General features: G+C 35.8%; 1 long non-coding RNA gene across 3 annotated transcripts in view; it reads right to left on the reverse strand.

Moving 5' to 3' along the window:
* LOC113047991 (uncharacterized) overlaps positions 1–12,453 on the reverse strand; it is a 23,435-nt gene continuing 10,982 nt past the window's right edge. Inside the window, exons 3-6 of one of the 3 annotated variants that reach the window (XR_003276383.1) lie at positions 7,286–7,397; positions 5,144–5,287; positions 2,324–2,357; positions 1,797–2,230 (exon numbers count right to left, since the gene is read on the reverse strand). This is a non-coding gene — a long non-coding RNA (uncharacterized LOC113047991). Of the gene's footprint in view, positions 758–1,796; positions 2,231–2,323; positions 2,358–5,143; positions 5,288–7,285; positions 7,398–12,453 lie in introns of those variants that run through there. The other 2 variants (XR_003276385.1, XR_003276384.1) reach the window with 2 other exon arrangements.

The following is a 12,453-nucleotide window of genomic DNA, read 5'->3' on the forward strand; positions in this document are numbered from 1 at the left end:
AGAGCACAGTTTGTAAAAGCAAAAAGAATACAAGTGGAAACATGTTTTGTTTAAATACTGTCAAATACTGTTTAAAGTTTTTTTTAAAGTGTATCATTGCAGTTTCCTTCATCGTACAGCAGTACAAAAACTTTGCTCTATTCCTTTACGCCTACTTATTTTTTGTTTTTACACATTTGATCCTCATTTTGTTCTCTTCCACGAGCATAAAGCCATAGAGAGACATGTAGGATATGAATCTGTGTTTGTGTAGTCTTGGCACAGTTCCCCACACACCCAATCATTCCTGCTCCAAGAATAAAACAGCACAAAGCAAACTGAGTTCAATTCATTTTTCACTTGCATTCTCCAAGGTTCGAAGGACAACAGGCCTTTTTGTGTGTATCATTTTCCAAAGCCTTGTGCAAGCCTGCTAAATGCAGAAGCATCTTTAAAAACTACAGTATGTGTAGCCAAATGCATGCCTTACAAACACAAGCAGCAGCTGTCCATTAATCAGACAAATCAATCTCAGAGAAAACAAAGGCTCCTTAACCCTTTCCAGCAGAGGTTGTGTCAGAAAACAGATATGGCAAAGTTACAGGATTCATCAGATCATATATCAGCACATGCATCCATCCATTTCATTACTAACCTTTTCTTCACAAGAGCCTCATTCATTTCCTCCTACACATCAACGGAGTTGCTGTCAATCATCTTAGAAAAACTTGTTCCCCTTTAGGCTTGGCTGAACTTAAGTCATCTCTGGTAAACTTGCCTATAAAGGACAAAATGAAAATTAACAATGAAAAGTGGTTAATTCTGTCAGAGTAATAAAGATGTGTCCACATGAGTTTGTGTCATTATTTTACCATTAAAATCCACAATAATGGCACAAGCGACGCCCCAGTTAAAGTGACTTGACATGAGCAACTTTTGAGCCCATGAAACCTTTAAGTTGCCTAGTATATATTTAAATACAAAACAGCAGCATTCTTGGTATCTGTTTTTGTTTGGTTTTGGACTGAAATACAGAAGAGGTTGAAGCATGTTTGCTTCTCACCAATGGCTGTGACCAAATTTGTTGTGATGGTAAATAGTGCTTGCTATTTGTTGTTCAGACAGGTGCATGTGAGATCCATATCCCAAAATAACTCTGAAATGGAAATGTTGTGCATGATTTTAGGGGCAAAGAGCTTCGGGGCTACATGAAAAAATGCAATTTTGTAAAACACAGACTTACAGATCTTGACATGAGTGGGCTGCATTGCAGGTGTCTAGAGGGACATACTGTAAAGTGCCCATGCAGAGTCCCAGAAAGTTCACAAAAAAGGAAATTTCTCTTTAAAGTCTGAATGACACTGACCAAATGCTGCTATTTTGGAAACAGTGCAAATGTTTGAGTTTATATATACATAAAAGCACAGCTAAATGTGACATTTATTATAATGTGTTTATGTGAGCATTGTTTTAAGTTAAAATTGAAATTTATATATTTTAATGTTCTGTAATGGTTTAAGCATATTAAATGTAAAAAAAAAAAATACTGTAATGATAAATGGCTGTTATTACTTATTTTATCATCAGAATAAACATAAAAATAAAAATAAAAATTTGGGGCCCCCTCAAAATTATAGTTGTGCCTCTGTCACCCTCTAGGCCCTATAGACTCTGTCCCCCTTTCCTCACCACCACCTCAGATTTTCAATTAGTGTCAAACTTTTGGACCCCACTGTATATGAATATGTGATTTCTAATGTTATTTCATGCTTTTAAGAAAGTGTTAAAAAGGAGAGAATATTTAGACAACTGAAACACTTCGGTTTGGATATAGTCCAGAAGAAACATGATAACCAACCTAGAATGACCAAGGCCCATGTACCATAGAAGAAAAACAGAAAAAGAGTGAGAGAGAAATAGATATATCGAATAAGGCTCATGTGACCATTCAAAAACCTCTTGTGTTTGTTTTTATTCTATGTTCAGTAACTTTAGTATCCTGTGTTGTGCTTGCGGTATTTGGCTAGCCTGCAGTTAGTCATTAATTGGCACGTGCACACACAACATTCAGTCTGGGGGTCTGCCACAACTCCAGCTGTGAATCAATGCAGCAAGAGGTTTAGTAATGCCTCATCATGATGGTTTCACTGCTGTATTGATCTGTAGTGCCACAGATGTTCTGCGGTGAGAGTTTGAGCAGGAGTCACCTCTCAAACGTCACAAAACCCACTGCCTTTGCAATATTACTCTTCTGAAATGAATGTGGAGAATCATTCACACATGTTTAATAATGATTAAAGGGAGGGATCACACAAAAATGAACATTCTTTCATCATTTACTCACCTTCAAGTCGTCCAAAACCAGTATAACAGTCTTTCTTATGTGGAAAACAAAAGAAGATGTTATTTTCCTGTTTGACAATGTAAAGCTGCTGTGACACAATCAGTATTGTATAAAGCGCTATACAAATAAAGGTGACTTGACTTGACATGTGAAGAGCGCCTGTTAAGCACAACAAAAGACATCAAAAACATAGTCCATAACATCTGTGAGCTATATTCCATGTATCTAAATAAATATGATAGCTTTAATATAAGCTATTGAAAATGTTTTCTTGAAATGCCATGGTCACCATTCACTTTCAGTGTATGAAAAAGAAAAGCTTGGCCATTTTTCTTTAAATTTCTCCTTCTGTAGAAAAAGTAATACAGTTTCACAAGACATGAGGGTGAATAAATGATGACCGATTGTTCCTTTAACTTTCCCAGGCTCATCTCACCAATAAATTACATTTTGATTGAGACCATAAAAAAAACAAAGCAAGACAAGTTCCCTGTATTCACTGAATAACTTTATATTTAAAATGTAAAAATAACATATTTGCGTTGGCTCTACATCGCAGTGGGGGGTTAAGTACAGCTGTCCTGTTTTAGAGCAGTCCAGCACTGGCACATAGTTAATCAAGCAAATGGTTAATTGCAGCCATTGTTTAATAATGCCCTAATGTTTGTGGAGCTTAATAAAAACTCAAACTCTTATTTGACAGGTCAATCCAGGGGAAAAATAACCTATTCAACCCTCATCACAAACACATATACAAACAGAAGAACCACTGGATAAGAAGATGGTGAGCAGCCCTTTTGGAACAGCAAACACAGATAGCGGTGACACACAGGGTTCTGTTAAGGACAGGTTGACACCAGATCTCTTTGTGAATCAATGGTTTGTTAGTAATAGCTGCAGTGTTTTGTGTTTTTGTATGGGCATAAGGGCAGCATTATGAACCAAAGTGTACACAAATAATCAGGGCTTGGAGGGGTTGGTTGGGGTTTTTTCCTGGGGGCTATGTCTACATATGGAGGACGGAAGAACAATACTTGTATGTATGCAATAATAATGAGAGATGTTTAATCAGGTTTAGACTACTAAATTCAGTTCTGTAGATTCAGGGCATTCATTACATTCAGAGGAGCCAGTTTAATCATTCATTATCATAATCATAATCAGTGAGTTAAATTCTATGTTGAGGATGATAAATGTCTCTAAATTGAGGATAATTCATTAATTTGAAAATTATTTGTATTAAATAAATCGCTGGTTAATATTTGGTTAATATTAACTGATAAATAAATAGACAGATGTAGTTTATGTATCTGTGCAAATTTGTTTAAAAATACTTCAATAAAGCAATACACTAATCAATATTTTAAACGTTTCAAATAAAGTTAAAGTGTATTTTAATCTTTAGAATGTAAAGATAAAACATTAATATATGATTTTTATTTGCAAATATATAAAAAATAAAAGATGTAACAAAATAATACACTTGGATTTTTTTGTTTAAAAATACAATAAAACACTAATAAATAAATAAATGAATAAAAGTGTAAGCATATTTGAATATATTTATTATGTTCTAATATTTAAAAACAACAAAACACATTATTTTAAGTTTGAATATCTTTTATTTATACTGATGTTTACAAACATAACAGTAAAATAAGAGTTTCAAGTGCAAATGTATTTAAAGTATTTTTAATAATCTTTAAAAATGTAACAATAAAATGATACATTCATATATAACTTTAAAGTGATTTTTTATATATATATTTAAAATATGTATTTTAAATAGTTCTTTTATCAGAAAAATAATGTATCATTTTAAAGGTGAATTTTAAACAAAACATTTGCCAGCTGATTTGTAATCATTAACCATTAGCTTTTTATCCATTAGCCAGATGATTGTCTTTTTCCAAAGACGTTCTAATCATTCATCAGAAAGAATTCACAATGGAACATCTTTCTATGTTAAATCAAAACTTCCATGTGTTTACGACTCTCTTGATTTCACATGTGGGGTTTCCTACACATGAAATGTGATTAAAATCTTTAATGCAATTATTTTAAATGGTTTATGCTGAAGAGCTCCAATAAAGGTTTAAAGATGCAGACTTGTGATACTGCCGTCCCACTGGTCACACATTTGATTACTCTGGTCATGATGTGGCCACTGAGTGGCCAAAAATGAGGCTAATAGATGATGTATGTTGGTCTGTCAGATGGAAAGATGCCTTGTTGGCAATATTCATCCATCATGGTGCCTAGCCATCCATTTAGCCTCTGACACTACACGAACCAACGGCCTAATCCAATTGCTCACACTAAAGAGACAAGTTTAGGGTGATGGGGTGACTCTTCTTAGGGGGAACAGTGGTTCTCCTTGGACTTTCTTTACGGAAAATTTTGGTAGCACTTTATTTTACAGTCCTGTTCCTCATGTACACACTATGTACTTTTTATAGTAATTACAATAACTATGTAATAACTAGGTACTAACCATGACCCTACCCCTAAACCTAACCCTACCCCATGCAGTTACTTTGTATTACCAGAACTTTCTTAGATAAATACACTGTAAGTACTCTATAAGTACATGTTAGTACACGTACTGTAAAATAAAGTGCAACCAAAATTTTAATGCACTTTATTTAGAAATGTAAAACTTTACTGCATTAATGTGAAAATGACAATGAATAAACAAAGCCAATGATATTTTAAACAAAATGTATCTGAAATGCATTCTTTATTTTAGACAAATGTAGGCAGACCTGCAGATTTGTGTCTGTCTAATGAATGTGTGGGTGTATATAATGATTTGTCCACCTTCTTAATGATGTAGTCAGTCCTATTAGTCTACTGAACGCCTCTGGGGTGTCGCCACTGTTTCCCTCTGGAACGGACGACCTCTGACTTCAGCGGCGTAAAGGTTGTCTCCGGGAACCCTGCAGCTCAGGGGACATGTTCCTGCTGAGAGAAAAAAGAAGGATGTAAACACACAGTTGGAGGTTTCCAGAAAACAGTCCAATGAGACGATGAAAGTGTTCATTCCAATCAAGAGCCAGTCCCATCCAATACACATCCACCAGTTGTTTTGTTGTATGATTAATCTGTCATGAAATATCTCAGGATTATTTCTTACACCATCAACGTTGCTTCCATAATCCTGATTTAAAATTTGCTAGTTTTAAAAACATTAAAGGGGGGGTGAAATGCTCGTTTTCACTCAATATCCTGTTAATCTTGAGTACCTATAGAGTAGTACTGCATCCTTCATAACTCCAAAAAGTCTTTAGTTTTATTATATTCATAAAAGAAAGATAGTCTGTACCGATTTTTCCCGGAAAAACATGACCGGCTGGAGGCGTGACGTGTGGGCGGAGCTAAAGAATCACGAGCGCGAGTAGGCTTTTGCGTTGAGAGCGTTTGGAAGCTGTGACATTACCGTGAGGAAAAAAACATCATCCAAAACAAACCAATGGCTAACAGTCAGATTCAGCGTATATTTATGATCCAGAATCAGATGCCGAGGCTGAAATTTAACAAGAGCAGCACCAGCAACGACGTCTCTATGTGGTATGTACTGAAACTCTATATATTTGCTTAGCAGTTTTGGAAAATGACTAAGTTCCACTTTATGTCGTCTTTTTTTTTTTTTTTTAAGCTGTACATGTGGAAAGTGCAGTTTGATGACAACATCGCATGTTGTTTACTTGATGTGCTTACGCGCCGATAGCTAAGTTAAAAACACAGAGATATTTGAAGCAGTTTTACTCACCGCATGCGGTTCCAACACACGATCGTCACCCTTTTTCGTTGGGACTGCATTATCCTTAAGAAATAAACGATGTGCAAATCCGGCGTCAAACTGGGCCTTGTTTGTAAAACAAGCATCTTCGAAATGCAGGGAACAAACAAAAACACTTGCACAACTCTGTTGATGCTCTGTAAAAATAAACTCCATCCACTGGTCCCTTAATGCTGTTTTTTTGGTAATCTGTGCAGGGTTGTCTTGCCCTGGCAACCAAAAACACACTTCTTTTGTGACATTTCGCAACGCTCTCGATCTGATCAGTGAATGTCTGTTGTGCTCTCAGTGCTCTGCTATACGGGAGCGCGCGCTCTTCCGGCAGACGTGCCCTTAGGACCCATATAAGGAAATTCCGCTCCATCTAACGTCACACAGAGCCATACTCGAAAAAAACTTTCTGAAACTTGTGACAAACCGGACGTACAACTTAATTTTTCAAACGTACAACTTAATTTTTGAAACTTTGTCCATGTTTAGCATGGGAATCCAACTCTTTAACAGTGTAAAAAACTCAGTATGCATGAAATAGCATTTTACCCCCCCTTTAAACTTCCATATTCACCCTTAAAATTGTCATTTTTGTCAATAACACATAAGATGTGTGTGTGTGTTTATTTTAATATATTTGAATTGTTGTCAGCATTGAAAAAAAAGCTATGTTTCCTTTGCATGGTATTGCATTGATGAATAGGAAGTCCTTATTTAAATATTTTGTAACATTACAAATGTCTTTACCATCACTTTTGATCAATTGAATATCTGTTAGTTTATAAACTTTTATAAATACTTTCTATTTAATGTTAAGTGTTAAAATGGAAATCTGAGAAAAGATGGCTGATAACACAATGTAGCTTCTGTCCCATTTAAAAAAAAAGGAAAAAAAAAAAAAACCTTTTTTGATTTCATATTTGCCACTACCTTCTCATCATCCAACACAAGCGTTTTTAGCAATTGGAGAGCCTTGTCAAAACAATATTAATTTTAGTAATAAGTAACAAGTGATTTATGGTGTATTCCTTAGCTGTCAAGCTAAGTGCAGGAGAAACATACAGCAATGTTATATATGGCAGCCACGATAAAGACTTTCATTTCAAACTGGTAGGAGCAGTCTGGAGGCCCTGAGATCTGTTTATGCTTTGTTTAAAACCCTCGCTCACATTTGTTCAGCTGGGTTGCTTTTCTTGGCTTCAAAAAGCATGAGGGCCCGGCAACTGCAAAATCCAATTCCCCCTCACCCAGGTCCTCTCTTGGCTCCATCGATGGTCTCCACTTTGCCAAAAAGAGATGAGGGGAAAATACATATATTTATAATGTGAAAAACACACTGTAGTTCTAACTTTAGCATTACAAAGCCTATTTGTTCTGCTCCGACTCTCATTACAATCTCTGATGCTGTTGAACCTCCCATAATGCACTGAAACATCAGGGAGTCCATGAGCCCACGGCAACATTTTTGTGGTTACTCACGGGTATATTAGTCTCTGTGGAATGTGTATCTCTTTGTTTCAAGGGCATCTAGTTTGTGATTCATGGAATGGAGGGGTGTGTTGGACATGACTGTAGTTATTAAGGCTAAATAAACAATGACTCTGTAAGAACGTTGAAAATAAGGGCTCTTCTGTTCATATGATAAGAGGTTGTTTATGTAGTATTCATCAGGCTAGATCATTTGGAGCTTGTTGACAAACGATAGACATCTTTGTGGGTCTCATTTGTTGTTGCTTTTCTCTTCTGGTCAGCCTCTTTCTTTTTTCTCATTCTTATGGCGTATCTAAATGTATTATTCAGCAGACTGATGTTTGACTCGTGGATTAGAAACACACCATTCCATTTATCCACTCATATAACATGTGGCCTCAAAAAACCCTCAAGGGTTTACTCTCTCTTCCCCGGGCAATTTTTCTTGCTCACAGCAGAGACCTGTAGAAGTACATTAAACTGATGCAGGCCAGAGACGCCCCTTTTCCACCAAGGGTGCCTAAAACCAACTGGTCTCAACCCAGAAACTAGTAAAGTTAGTGTCTATGGGATCAAGTCTGCATCAAATAAAGTTTTAAAAACAGCTAATGCTGTGTTACAATGCAAAGCAGCTCAGTCTTACTATATAGTCTTACTTTACCATCACACAAGTATGTTATTATATATACTAAAACAATACAAAACAATATTTATTAAATGTTTTGTGTATATATACTGCAAATGCCCTCCATGTCTGCAATTGCTTGATAAAAAAAAAAAACTGTAATATTCTGGAACATCATTACAATTTAAAATAGTGTTTTTCTATTTGATTTGATTTTAAAATGTAATTTATATCTTTAAATGGCAAAGCTGAATCTTCAGTAGCCATTACTCCAGTCTAAAATGTCATCATTCTTATATGCTGATTTGGTGCTGAAGAAATATTATTATTCTTATTATTATTATCAGCTAATGACGACTGCATCCAGAGCGGCTTGTGATATTTGGATGTTCAAATATGTTTTCAAAACAACAGTTATTTCTTCATATCCAAATGTCACACATCAGGTGTGTTTGTGGCGCCATTTCAGATAGCATGCCGGCATGAAGTGAATCTGAAAGGCGCCAGAGGTCTCACCCATTCTCATGGCTGCTAGTCCATTTGGCGAGACCCAGACTGGTGGGATTTCTTTCATAGGGGCATCGTGACAGATGATTTGCAAGGACACGTGCAGTCAGAGACTGGAATGAGAATGAGAGAACGTGGTGTCCTGGACAGCATTGTCACAATGTTTATCTACACCACGAGGAGAACATATGACAAAGCTACATACCACTCTATCCTCATAGCTCCCAAACTGTGTATTATTAACCCCTTACATCATTTAGAAAGAACTGCTGCAAAGCCTTGAAAACATCATCTGGCTCATCAATCCAAACCAGACGAGCTCTGAAGAAGCGGTAGAGTCTTTAAATCAAGCTAACGTGAAGTGACATTTTGTGTCAGTGCTGAATCAGACAGGAGACATGCCTAGAGTCAAGTCTGACACTTTAAGCTTGATCAGAAGAACCCAGAGCAGGCCAAGTGCAGGTCAACACTCTACACAAAATGAGATCATAGTGAATTTCACTGTCACAAGTCACGTCATGTCATTTTAATTTGGCACCTTCCCCCTTAGATGTTTACCTTTTTTTTCCCCTTTGATAATATCTTTTATAATAATTAGCATGATTTTTGTAGATAAAATATTTGGAGTGACATGAGAGACAAATTGCATGTTTTCTTGTGAAAACTTAATTTTTTTCTCCATGCAGTGATATGATGATCACAGGCTGTCAAGTTCTGCTGCAATTTTAGCTACGGTTCATTAAAAATAAATTACAGCAAACTATATTAAATACACTATAATATTATAATATATTATTATATACTATTATAAAGTAAAACTTATTAGGTCTGGCCATTGCTTAATACAAGCTGAATGCCAAGAATACTTACTACTATACTATACTATACTATACTGCAATGAAATTAAATAATTAAATTAAATTAAATAAAAAAATAAGGCATAATACTACTGCTAATTTTCACATTAAACAATACTAAACAGATTCAATATCTGAACCCCTTGGGAGCTGTAAATCCACTATGTTATTTGGTGATTTGTTTGTTGATTTTTTTATTCTTCATCAGGAAAGGAAGAAAATGTGGCTGCATGGTTTTTGTACAGCTTGGCATCTACATTGAGGTTGCTAGTGGATCAATATCTATGAATTACAAAAGGAAGATTCCCAGATAACATATAGTGAAGTTCTGGAGCATTTTAGAGTTCTTTAGACCATTGTCAATTCTGACACTATTAAATGCAATTACTGACAAAAGCACACTTTTCCAAAAACAATTGTTATGCCAAAACTATTATTAATAAAAAGCAACTCAAGAAATGGGTTGCATTGAACTTCATGACACCAATTTGCCATAAATTTGCAAAGTTAGCTTCACGTTTCACTAGTTAATGATACATCTCAAAATTAGACCCCTAAACTCCTTTACATTAAGTGACTGTTTATTTTTTAAAAGGTTAAGTTCTTCACTTACATAACTGTAAAAGGTTTGCAGATATTTTATTCTCTTCTCATAGAACCTCAATTACTGAAATAAAGCACACTGAGAGGGAGAATTACTGTAATGATTTTACAGTGTGCAGCTATCCAACAGAATACTTTGCGAGCCGTGCAAATCGCTATAAAGGAGTAGAGATTATATTCTACACATGTTCATCTGTTTACACTGGCACAGGTCTGTGTTTACATAGTTGTGGGGATGGTGAGAGATGCCATGCTCGGTTGTGGAAATCCACTAAACCCGAAAAGCTGCCTACCTCAGGCCTGAGGTGACAAGCCACTTCCAAACTGGTTAACAGAGTTTAAAAGCTTTTAAACACAGATGTGCCTCTGGCATTTTCACTGTTTTAAGTAACTGTCATTTCAGTGTGGTTTGTTTCCACTTAATCTCTGAGATCAGACCATTGAATATGACCAAGTGCCTTGTCTGGAGAATATGATTGATATAAGCAGCAACGATGCCATATATATTCATCGTGCTGTGTTAAGTTGAGAATCTACTTGTCTGTTTGTAAGTAGTCGCTATGAAGCCATCTGTCAGGCCAAATATGGCAATGAGAAAGTATACTTGGTTGGAGAAAGTGGGGAGAAGGTCCTCTGTGATTAATTAGAGATCCTGATGGCAAGGACAGGTGTAGCCTAGAGAGAAAGAGAGAGACTGGTGAACAGTCCTTTGGGAACAAAACACTCTCACACACACACCAGCACTCACACAGACAACATTCTATCTGAGCACTTAGAAAGGCCACCTCACTTTAAGCACTAACACTTTTAGATACACATAGACACCCATTTATCATAATGCCAGTATGTTTTCACTGCTATTCTCTGCTATAGTAAAACGTTTCACTGGGGAAAAATATATCAGTATGTCACTATCAATCATATCGTTTTGTTTTATTTGGTTTAGTTTAGTGTCTTCTCTGGTGTTTGTTTATTTTTTTGTTTTGTTTTACTTAGTGTTTTGTTTAGTTTATTTTTGTTTAGCGCTTTGCTTTAGAGTTTGTTGTTTCATTTAGTTTTGTTTGCGGCTTGCTTAGTGTTTGTGTAGTGTTTTGTTCCGTTTTGTCTAGTTTTTAGTTTTGTTTTATGTCTTTTATCTGGTTTTTGTTTAGATTTATTTAGTGTTTTGTTTTGTTTAGTATTGTTTAGTGTCTTATGTCATTCCAACATTCAAAATGTGTTTAACCAAGCTTACTTTATCATGTAATATTTGGACATATTTCGAAATGCATGTTAAAATTGTGTCAGCACAGCACATTAAAGCAGATATTTTTGCAGGTGAAAGAATGCTGAATTATTCAGCAATCAATGACGAATTTGTTTTTGTTTGTTTTTGTGTAACTTATGAGTGAGAACAGCACAGGTGTTCTGCTCAAGGATCATGTTTACAACGGTGATGCTTAATGCTTCATGTCACACTACTGTGTGTTTCTAAATGCCTCTGGCCTGGCTACACTTCAGTCAACAGTTACAGTGCTGAGCATGCATTGGAGTTCCTACAGGTTTGTTCAGTGTCATTTCTTGTTTGTGTATGTGTGTGGCAGGGAGATGACATATAAGACAGATAAGAATAAGTACACGTCTGAACAGACTGATGCATGTAGATAAACATCAAATTTTACAGAGGATGGTGCACGCTATTTGGAATGGAAGATGGAGAAGGAACTGAAAAGTGAAAATGGTTTGAGAAATCTTGGGAGGGCCAGACAGAAGAACAGAACAAAGATATAGATAAAGGCTGTTTCTCAATATGCGTTCTTCAGTGATCTTGCGTCCTTGTGTTCTTGCTTTACGTCATCATTAACCATCGAAGTTCAATTCCAATTCTCAAGAACGCAAGTACAGAGGACTCATGAAAGTGCACGGATGTGTTCTTGATATCAAGGATGCATCGAGTGCAGTCTTGAGAGAATCGAGCAATAAGAAATCCCAGAAGACGCTGCGGGTGGCCAGAGTACGGAAGCCTGCAAGCTTTAAACTCGCTCTCGCAAATACTTGACGGCTCTTGAAGGTAAACATTTATCATTTTGTTTTGCTTCATTTTAATAGTTATAAGACCCGGAGAAAGTCTGCAGTATTTGTATTGGCATATTAAAACGAATCTTAGCATGGTAATAGTTAAACATATAACGCTGTAAAATAAAACAATATACAATTATATGTAAATAATATCTATAAGAGTAGAAAATGTTTTAATAAATGATAAAAAAATTTTGTAATGTTATGTTATATTTAT

Source organism: Carassius auratus, chromosome 29, assembly GCF_003368295.1.
Source record: "Carassius auratus strain Wakin chromosome 29, ASM336829v1, whole genome shotgun sequence".
NCBI lineage: Eukaryota > Metazoa > Chordata > Actinopteri > Cypriniformes > Cyprinidae > Carassius > Carassius auratus.